This window comes from Phasianus colchicus, chromosome 2 (assembly GCF_987193195.1).
Source record: "Phasianus colchicus chromosome 2, bPhaCol1.hap1.1, whole genome shotgun sequence".
NCBI classification, from domain to species: domain Eukaryota; kingdom Metazoa; phylum Chordata; class Aves; order Galliformes; family Phasianidae; genus Phasianus; species Phasianus colchicus.
The window spans coordinates 11,709,066-11,717,954 of NC_143437.1; positions in this window are offsets into that span (position 1 = coordinate 11,709,066).

The window sequence follows — 8,889 nt, forward strand, 5'->3', positions numbered from 1 at the left end:
AAGGCAGGGAGCAATTCCAATGGCCTGTCCCACCTCTCACATTCCCTGATACTCCTCACCTCCTGCCAGAATTTGGGAAAAATTATGCAGGAGTAGTTCAGCACACATGTACTCCTACATACGTACACAAGATGCTGTTTGTGGCTTAATATTGCCAAAGACACTTGAAAACTTGAGTCACTAGGTAGAGTTCTTTTCAAGCCGATGACCAACGTATATACGTGTTGTAAAATCTAGTAAATATTACACCACATTTTAGATAAAGATATAAATTCAAAACAACTTAATGCTGGTCTTTCAAAAACAATTGAGACTTGTTAGAAACACTGGATGGAGACTGGAGAGCAGAAGCCACCCTACATAAGTGCCAGTGTCATCCTTCCCACTCAGCCAGAGGCCTATGCTCTACCTAGCTAAATGGGGGCTCACCATTTCAGAGTGTTTTGGCTTTTGCCTCAAAGGTACAAAGTTTAATTGATAGCTAGAATTTTACATAACATGTGATATGATCACAGATACTTTCAAAGTGGAAGATTCCCTCTGAGGTTTTGAACAGGAAAACTGAATTTGTCACTGTGGTGATTCAGACAAATCAGTTAAGCTAAGGGTTGCAAGCCTGTTCTTAATTTACAGCCACCAACTTCACCGTGCAGCATTTTTTTTTTTTTCCCTATCTGGTATTATAACTGCTAACTTCTTTTCTAGTGAAAACATTTAAATGCCTTTTTTTTTTTTTTCTCTTCTGATTACACTGATCAAAGCTCTTTCTTTTTGTGACCCTCAGAGTCTTTTAGTCACTACAGTCAGCTCTGTTTTCTACCTTGCTTTTTTACTTTAATCTTACCTGGAGTCACTCAAAACTGATGCAGTGTTTACAATAATGTGCTGAAGCTTTTCAAGTCCATCTGATGAAACATTAATAATTCATAATTATAAAATAAATCATTTATGTTTCTGCAGAAGGGTATATCACACTGTCTTGCCTGAATCTCTTCCCTTTCGAGATCCTATTTGTCATGCACAAATACCACTGACAGAACTCAACTGGAAAACATGTTCCTGCCATTCAAACCTTAGGAGGTGTGAGAGTTCCCTGACAAGAGAACTGTTTTTGTAGGCTAAATTCTGCACAATTGCAAAACTTATCTATGTATATTTCCTGAAATTAAAAATATGCATAAAGATAGAAAGCTCACTAACATACATATATGGATATAAAATGCTCTTTGAAATATAGGGGAAGGACATATGCAGAAGACATAAATGAGCATCAGTTACAGCTATAAATTTGAAGTCCTTTCTAAAAACTGCTTTTAGAGGCATAACAAAGATCATACACAACAGTGCATCAGGAATACTGGATTGGCCCTACTTTTGTCAAAACAGCATGTTAGAAGGAACAGAGGTTTATTGCTGAAGAACTTCTCAATCGCTATTAGACCTAAAAAAAATCTAGATATCTCTTCAAAAATAGCACATTCGTAGCATAACACCCCTCTATGTAAGGCACAAAGACCAACCTACAGAAATCCTAAGAAAATATAGGACACACTGCCTTCACAGGGGGTTGCAGCTCTTTGCTTCTGATGGTAAGACTCTCAAGGGTTTTACTTCAGGTGTCTTATTAAACATGTACTGTAGAAAAAGGAATTCATGTTCAGACAATGTTTTTCTTTCTATCGTCTTAATATTTTAAATTTGTCACCAGTACTTTCATGAAGGTACCTGCTCTGACCTTGACCTCCCACTCTAAACTTGTGAGCACAGTATAGATTCTCATTAAGTCGATAGGAGCTGCTTAACTGGAAGCAGCATTTGAGCCAATTATTGCACTGGGAAAGAGGACTGACATCTCCCATAGCTATTCAACTAAAATAGATACAATGAAATTCTCTCATCTCAACCTTGTTTACTTGAATAGGATTCAGCAAAATAGGATTTCAGTTCAAATGACTTCTTTAAGATGTTAAAGACCAGTTATTATTACTGTTCTTCAAGACCATATTTTCTTAAAAGAAACTCCTGTTACTTCACCTCCACTTTCGTAAGCTCCTGTTCTTCAATCTGAGTTTGTCTCTGTGGCCTGTCTTTCTTACTGTGTGTGGGGGGGAAGAGGGGGGCGAGGAATCAATGGTGCTTGCATTTCACTAGGACATGGCAGCAATTTCCCTCAATAGACTCACAGGAAACTTGGTATTCCTGCCTTCCCTACAGAAGCGGCAACAAAGCATGTAGTGAATGTCCAGTGGAATCTCAAGAGTCAGTATTTGAAGGATGAAGGTCTTTCTCAGGGATGGACTGAACTAACATGTATTGTAACCTTGCCTGATGCTTTGGTGCAATATCTTTCCTCTGGGAATCTCCTTTCATTTAGCATCATGCTTGCAGGAAGCTAACTAGCACATAGAAAGAGTTGAGTATGGGAAGACAGCTCTGTCAGGCAACAAGAATGAAGGGCTGAAAATTTCTACAAATCTCCAGGAGCTGAAATGACATTGAATGCTCAACTCATTGTCATCTTGTGTGTCATTCCTAGGTCAGTAATAGAAATCAATTTCGATATGAAAATATCAGAACGTGGAGAATGAGAATACTGCTACAGGTAGTGTCAGATATCCTTTTTTCAAAAGCCATCTCACAACATTTTTTTAACAGTCAGGGGAGTTTCTCAGTTCTGCACATAAGGTATGACATTTTTTGGTGCAAAATATGAGAATTTAGTTACCATGGGACCTATTCAAAGGACAGAACTTGAAAGGCATTTGAATTTATGCTGAAGTTTTCAAGATGGCTAATTCACTTCAGCCTATGTCTACATATGTACTTTTCAAGAGAGCAGTCAAGCTCTTCTGGATAAACTCATTAGGGCTGCTCTCCAGTCTGCTGGTCAAAAGGTCAAAGATTAAACTGATTTCACCATATTACACAAAAGCTCAGAAGCAAGCAAAAGAAAATAAGCCTGATTCAGACCGGGGCAAGGGATAGAACAGTACATCATTTCAAAACAATTACTGACTACAGCCATTAATGACAACAGCATAAGCAATAAAATACAGTAAACACTTCTGCTAGCCCTTGTACTGTTAATAAGTAAAACTACACTGAGTCTCATTTTTGACTATGTCATTTCATCCTAGTCCCTTAGTTCGAAAACAAGTGTTGATCATGTCAGATTTTTACTATATGCTTAGTGCAATAAACTGAGAAGTATGAGAAAAATAACGTTTTTGGCTGATACACAATCTTGTTTCTTCTTGCCTCCAGTGTAAAAATGGAGAAGTCACACATAGGAATATATATTGAAGTTTCAGAAGTACTTTGGTCTTCTGCACTGCTGCAGATGTTAGCCTTTTGATTTTAAGCAAATTAACCCAAACATACACAATGAACAAAGTCACAGCAAGATCATTTAGTACATTTTTAAAAGCTATAAAAAATTTAACAACACTGAAAGACATTAAGTTATATTATTGTGAATACATCACAACAGCAAATGAAAATCATTTGGTTCCATCCTATGAACATGCAATACAAAGCTAAAGATGACTGAGCCCCATCCTAAGAGCAGCAAAGTGATTCCACAAAAAAATAAGCACATGGTTCATACTCCCAAAGACCCAGCTTTCAATGGACAGCATGATAATGTATACACATACCACAGTAGGTTTTATTCCAGGTTTACGTCTAATTCTATACATATATAGATGCATACACACACAGCCATACACATCCACATTATCCACATGCCTACAGTATCATTTGAGCTACCCAGGATTTTGTATTTTGCCCTCCATCAATGGCACAAGTCTAAGGTACCTCTTACTATTCATAGAAAGCTCTTTTGATACAGGGACTGCTGCATACGTTCCCTGTATCATCCATATAAGCAGAAACATGAGTTCACTGTCAAGCTTTAAATCCCAAGCACTCGAGCACTGCATGATAGCTATTGTTACTGTCCATAATCCTCTTTGAGGATTTTTTTTTTTTTTTGAAGATGACTATATTTTTGAAGGATGCCTTCTTTATAGTTCATTTTTAATGAACATTGACATCTGTCTGCCCTACCACACAACAACAAACTTTTAATTAAGCGTGAGGATGAGGAAAAGGGAAAGATATATAAATAGGACAGCTAGAGCAGTAGATATCCTTATTTTGGTAAGGATGACAAAAGATGAAGGAAAGATAGGCTTGATTAGAGGCATGGATCCAGGTAAAGTATACCATGGTAATCCTGAAACACACACTTTTTTTTTTTTATGATTTAGGGTGGCTTTTTCAGTAGTAGGAGTTTTTTGAAGCAACAATAATAACAGGATTGATCAAAGCAGCAGACTGTTATATCAAAGGTCCTTCAGTTCTGTAAGTATCACACTTCTTTTTTTTAATGGTTGAAAGAGAATTAATGGATATTAATAGATATTTTCAATTTCCAGAACCCCCAAGCATGATTTTGTTTTATAAGTTTTGCTTTTGAACAAGTATAAAGTACTTTGAAAATAATTCTATTCGCTTCCCAAATACACAGTAATAGAAATTGAATTCTAAGGAAAGCTCAATCATTACTATATGTTCTTTTTTCCACCTGCTGTTTCAATCCTTATATCCTTTCTGTAATTAGTGATCACAGAGGTTTAGTAAAACAACATTTGTATTTCAGTATTCCTCTTTCACAAATATGAACATAGCAGATGCTTTAGAAGAAAAAAACATTAGCATTAGTTTAATTAGCTATATTCAGTGGCAGTTTACTCTTAGGCATATTTATGTACAGAAGTTTTACCACTGGACAACAGAACAAACAAATTATTTTTCAAAACTGCTCTGCCAACAACTGCAATAAAGCATAGCCTACATTCACCTCCCCAAGTGTAAGGCACATGCAATATGACCCACTTTCATCCTCAAAGTGGAGCAAAACCACAGAACAAATACTGAAAACTCTTTATGACAAGCTCTTCTCACCCACCTCGCTATGCAAACATAGTCATCACCTGTAAAATATTTCTTTTATATGTACAGTTTCTGCAATTAATTTTGTTTTACTGTAGTTGTCCCACTTTCAAGTAGAGTTAATTCAGCAATAACAAAAATACTTACTAAATCTATTAGTGTTGAATATGTTCACTAAAAGAGTATTTTTCCAGCTTATTGTTCCACTGAATGCCTTTAGAAAGTACAAATCAGCATTTTCTTACAGCTTAACCCAGTGTGTGTAACATATTGAATTGCTTAATCACTGAAAGCTGTTCAAATAATGATTACTACTATTCCTTATTCTAATTTGTCAAGGTGAGGGAGTTAGCTGATATTGTAACAACAGTTGTTACCATTCATGGGACTGTACACTCAAGTGGATTGTATTAAACATTTATTTTTATAATACATTCCTATTGATGCTTGTTCACTTGAAAATATATTAGGAAAATTCCATTGAAACAAGTGAAAACAGTAGTGGTCCCATTCATTTTGCATACTGTATGTCTAACAAAACCTAGTAGAGAGCACTGATACACTTTGTTATTTTTATGCTGTAGTGCTTGTTTATGAAAAAAACAGTAAAAGATAAGTTGAGTACAAAGACATTCATTTGGCAACCTGAAGAGGCAGAAAAATGCAATAGCAACCTCAGTTGCATTGATGCTCTCAGTAGCAAGTTTCCTAAAAATAAATATCAATCTTGGTTTTGCCTTGCACACGGTCATTGCTTCAAGAATCAAAAGCTGTGCACTCCACAGCTTTCAAGTTTTACTTACCCACAATTAAGAGCAAAATTTGCTTATTACATAAAAAAGACACTGAATTAAACTGTTCTTTATTTTTTGATCTAACACATTCTATACTGAAAAAGGAAGAGGACTTACAGGAAAAGTTGTAAATAATGCATAATAACTTCTGAGAAGTAAGAATGGATATCATTTCAGTCTCTGATATAATCATTTCCTGATATACGTATAAGAAACAATACCATAGCAATACAGATTTCTTTGCCTCTCCCCATCTCAGAGACAGAAGCAGAACTTCAAAAGATTGTTGTTAAGTATAAAGGCACAAACCTAGCCAATCTTAAGTCTAATCAAAACCAACGAATAAATGCCATCAAGACTTTTTTCCTATTACTACTACAAGTCATTTCATATTCAGCTTGGAATTGCTAAGAATACCTTCTATTTAGGTAAACAAGTTAGAGATATGTTAATAATTGATTTTCCAGTTTGTTGAATTAGCAAATCAAACCACACCTTCTGCTCAAATAGCAATGCAAATGCTTTTCTCAACAGAAATAACTCTCTCTTCCTGGTACTTCCATTCTCTCCCTCCCACCAGGTATTTTGAGTTAAATGAAACAATACATATTGCTTTGTTTTGTAATTTTTATGTGGTCAAAAATAAAATTTGTCTCAAATTCCCATAATGAAAAATACTTATTTTTTTTTAAATCTCTCTATGTATTTAAAAATATATACTTATATGTATGCATATACATTTCCAGGTAATTTTTTATCCCTGTGTATGTTTTCCCTTCTTCTGAGATTTCTTTGTTTTGTTTTGAACAGAAATGGTTACTGAAATCTATGTGATTTGCAGAGAGTTCTGTGTAATCTTAAAGTCATAAATAATTTACTTGTTGAAAAAAAGCTTTGTAAAACTCTTGGAGTCATTTGATTGCAGTTTTGCAAAACAAGGAAAAGGTGAGAAACTGAGATGTGATTATTTTATGAAAACAACTCGACTCAATTTCTATTGACGAGATACCACTCACTTGCCAAGTCAATTAGCTTCTTCTGTATTTGAAAGTGATATCATCCCAGAATCAGTAGAAAATACACCTTACATAATAACAATAGATTGTGCGTATTATTTAGTGATCCCTCAGCATTCTAAGAATGGCCACTGGACTGTTCACAATTCATCATAAATTAAAAACAACGCTTGGAGTTCATATCAGTAAAGGTATAGCTTCTGAACAGCCATTTTGAACTGGGCAACTAGAAAATACGTTAGCAATCCACACATATGCAGGATATGATATTTGGGATTTCATGATCAACTTACTGACCTGCTTTAGTGATGCAGGATGATCTGTTTGTTGGAAACATTTTCACTCTCTCGTCTGAGAAATGCCAGTGGCCTTTCAAAAATGTAATGAAGTGTAAGATGTCTGGGCAGCATGGCAGGCTATGGTCAAGGGAAATGTCCCATTAAGCAATTATATTAATTATAAATTATCTCTAAGAGGTGCATACTTGTACAGCAGATTATGCTCTCCACAAAAAAAAAGTAAAACCAGAATAAATGTCTAATTCTTCCGAAAACTCAACTGCTTAGCAAATTCAAATGTTATCTCTTTGAGAACATTTCTATTCAGTAATTTGATTTGAATTCAGCTTATACCTCAACAGCTGTAATTTAACACTATAAGAGCTTGCATTAGAAAGCATACATGTATGGGACAGTAGTTACTTTTTTTTTTTTTTTTTTTTTTTTACAACAAAAGATACCTCCAATTAATCATTGATATTATGCAGCATTATTGACAAAATGTTGTAATGCTTTTGACTTAACAATTGAAGCAACATATGCTGTCTATATGAATTCCAAGCATGCAAACCTATTTTCCAGTTGTAACAAAGACCCAGGATGTCTTTTTCAAAGGTGCCAAACTAAATTAGAAATGAAGGAGCTCAGTTTTCAAAGACAGACAGTTAAATGAGCTCTCTTACTAACTTGTGGGCACCGACTGTACTGGCATCCCCGGGCCCAGCTGGCTGCTTAGTTTAGATGTTTGGGTCTGCAAATTAGGCCCTGGCTCATAATTCAATACCTTACAATTCACAAACGATAGATGAGTTTGGTTTTCTAGCTGAAAAGCTGATAGATTTACATTCATAAAAATAAACAAGCATTTGTTACTTAGAGAACATGTTTTGGAATCTATTTCCAAGTGTTGTCAGAGAGACAAGGAAGCTGATAATGAGGATGATTTGTTTGTCATTAATCATCATAAACAACAGAAAAGATAAGTTAAAAAAATAAGTAAATGGGAATCTGATGATCTGAGACTGTTTATTCTTGCTTCTGCTTTAGCAAGTTCTTTATTTTTAAGGTTTCACTTATCGGTGGGTGTTTGATCATTAAATGCATTTAAAACAAGCAGCGTGTTTAGAATATTGATCACCTGTGGAAGGAGTCCACCTTGGTACTTTGAGACTATTTATACAGGAAAGAGTAAAACAAATCTTTCATAGGAATTATCTGGCAAACAGACTTGACTTTTCCCAATACATAGCTTGTGAATAAAAACAGAACTCATGGAGGCAGGGGTATGTACTTATACACACCCAGCAGACCTGGATGAAAGTGTCATTTGTACCTGGCAAGAGTACAAGAGTAGCAGAAGTTTGAGAGGACTTCTGGAGGAGCTCAGTTTTCAGTTCTTTACTAGTCAGGCCCCATGTTTTCACTGCAAGCTGTGAAAAAGTATGTAGGCTTAAAGGATGGGGAAACTTGGAGCCTCTCTCTCCAAGCTGCATTGAAGCTGAGCAGATGAAATGGCTTATTTTACAATGAATATAGTAAGCATAGGTCAACAGTGAACTCAGATTAGCCCACACTAGTGGCTGACCATGCTCCAATGAATTGCTGCACCAGCTGAAAAAGACTAGGCAAGGCTAGAATCATTCATCTGGGAATGACCTACAAAGATCAAGTCCAACTGCCTAATCACTTCAGGGCTAACAAGAAGTTAAAACATTATTGATAAGATGACAGCTTCCTTTTGAACACTGACAGGCACTGAGCATCAACCACCTCACTAGGAAGCCTGTTGCAGTGTTTGACCACTCTCGTGGTAGAAAACTATTTCCTAATGTCTAGTCTGAACAT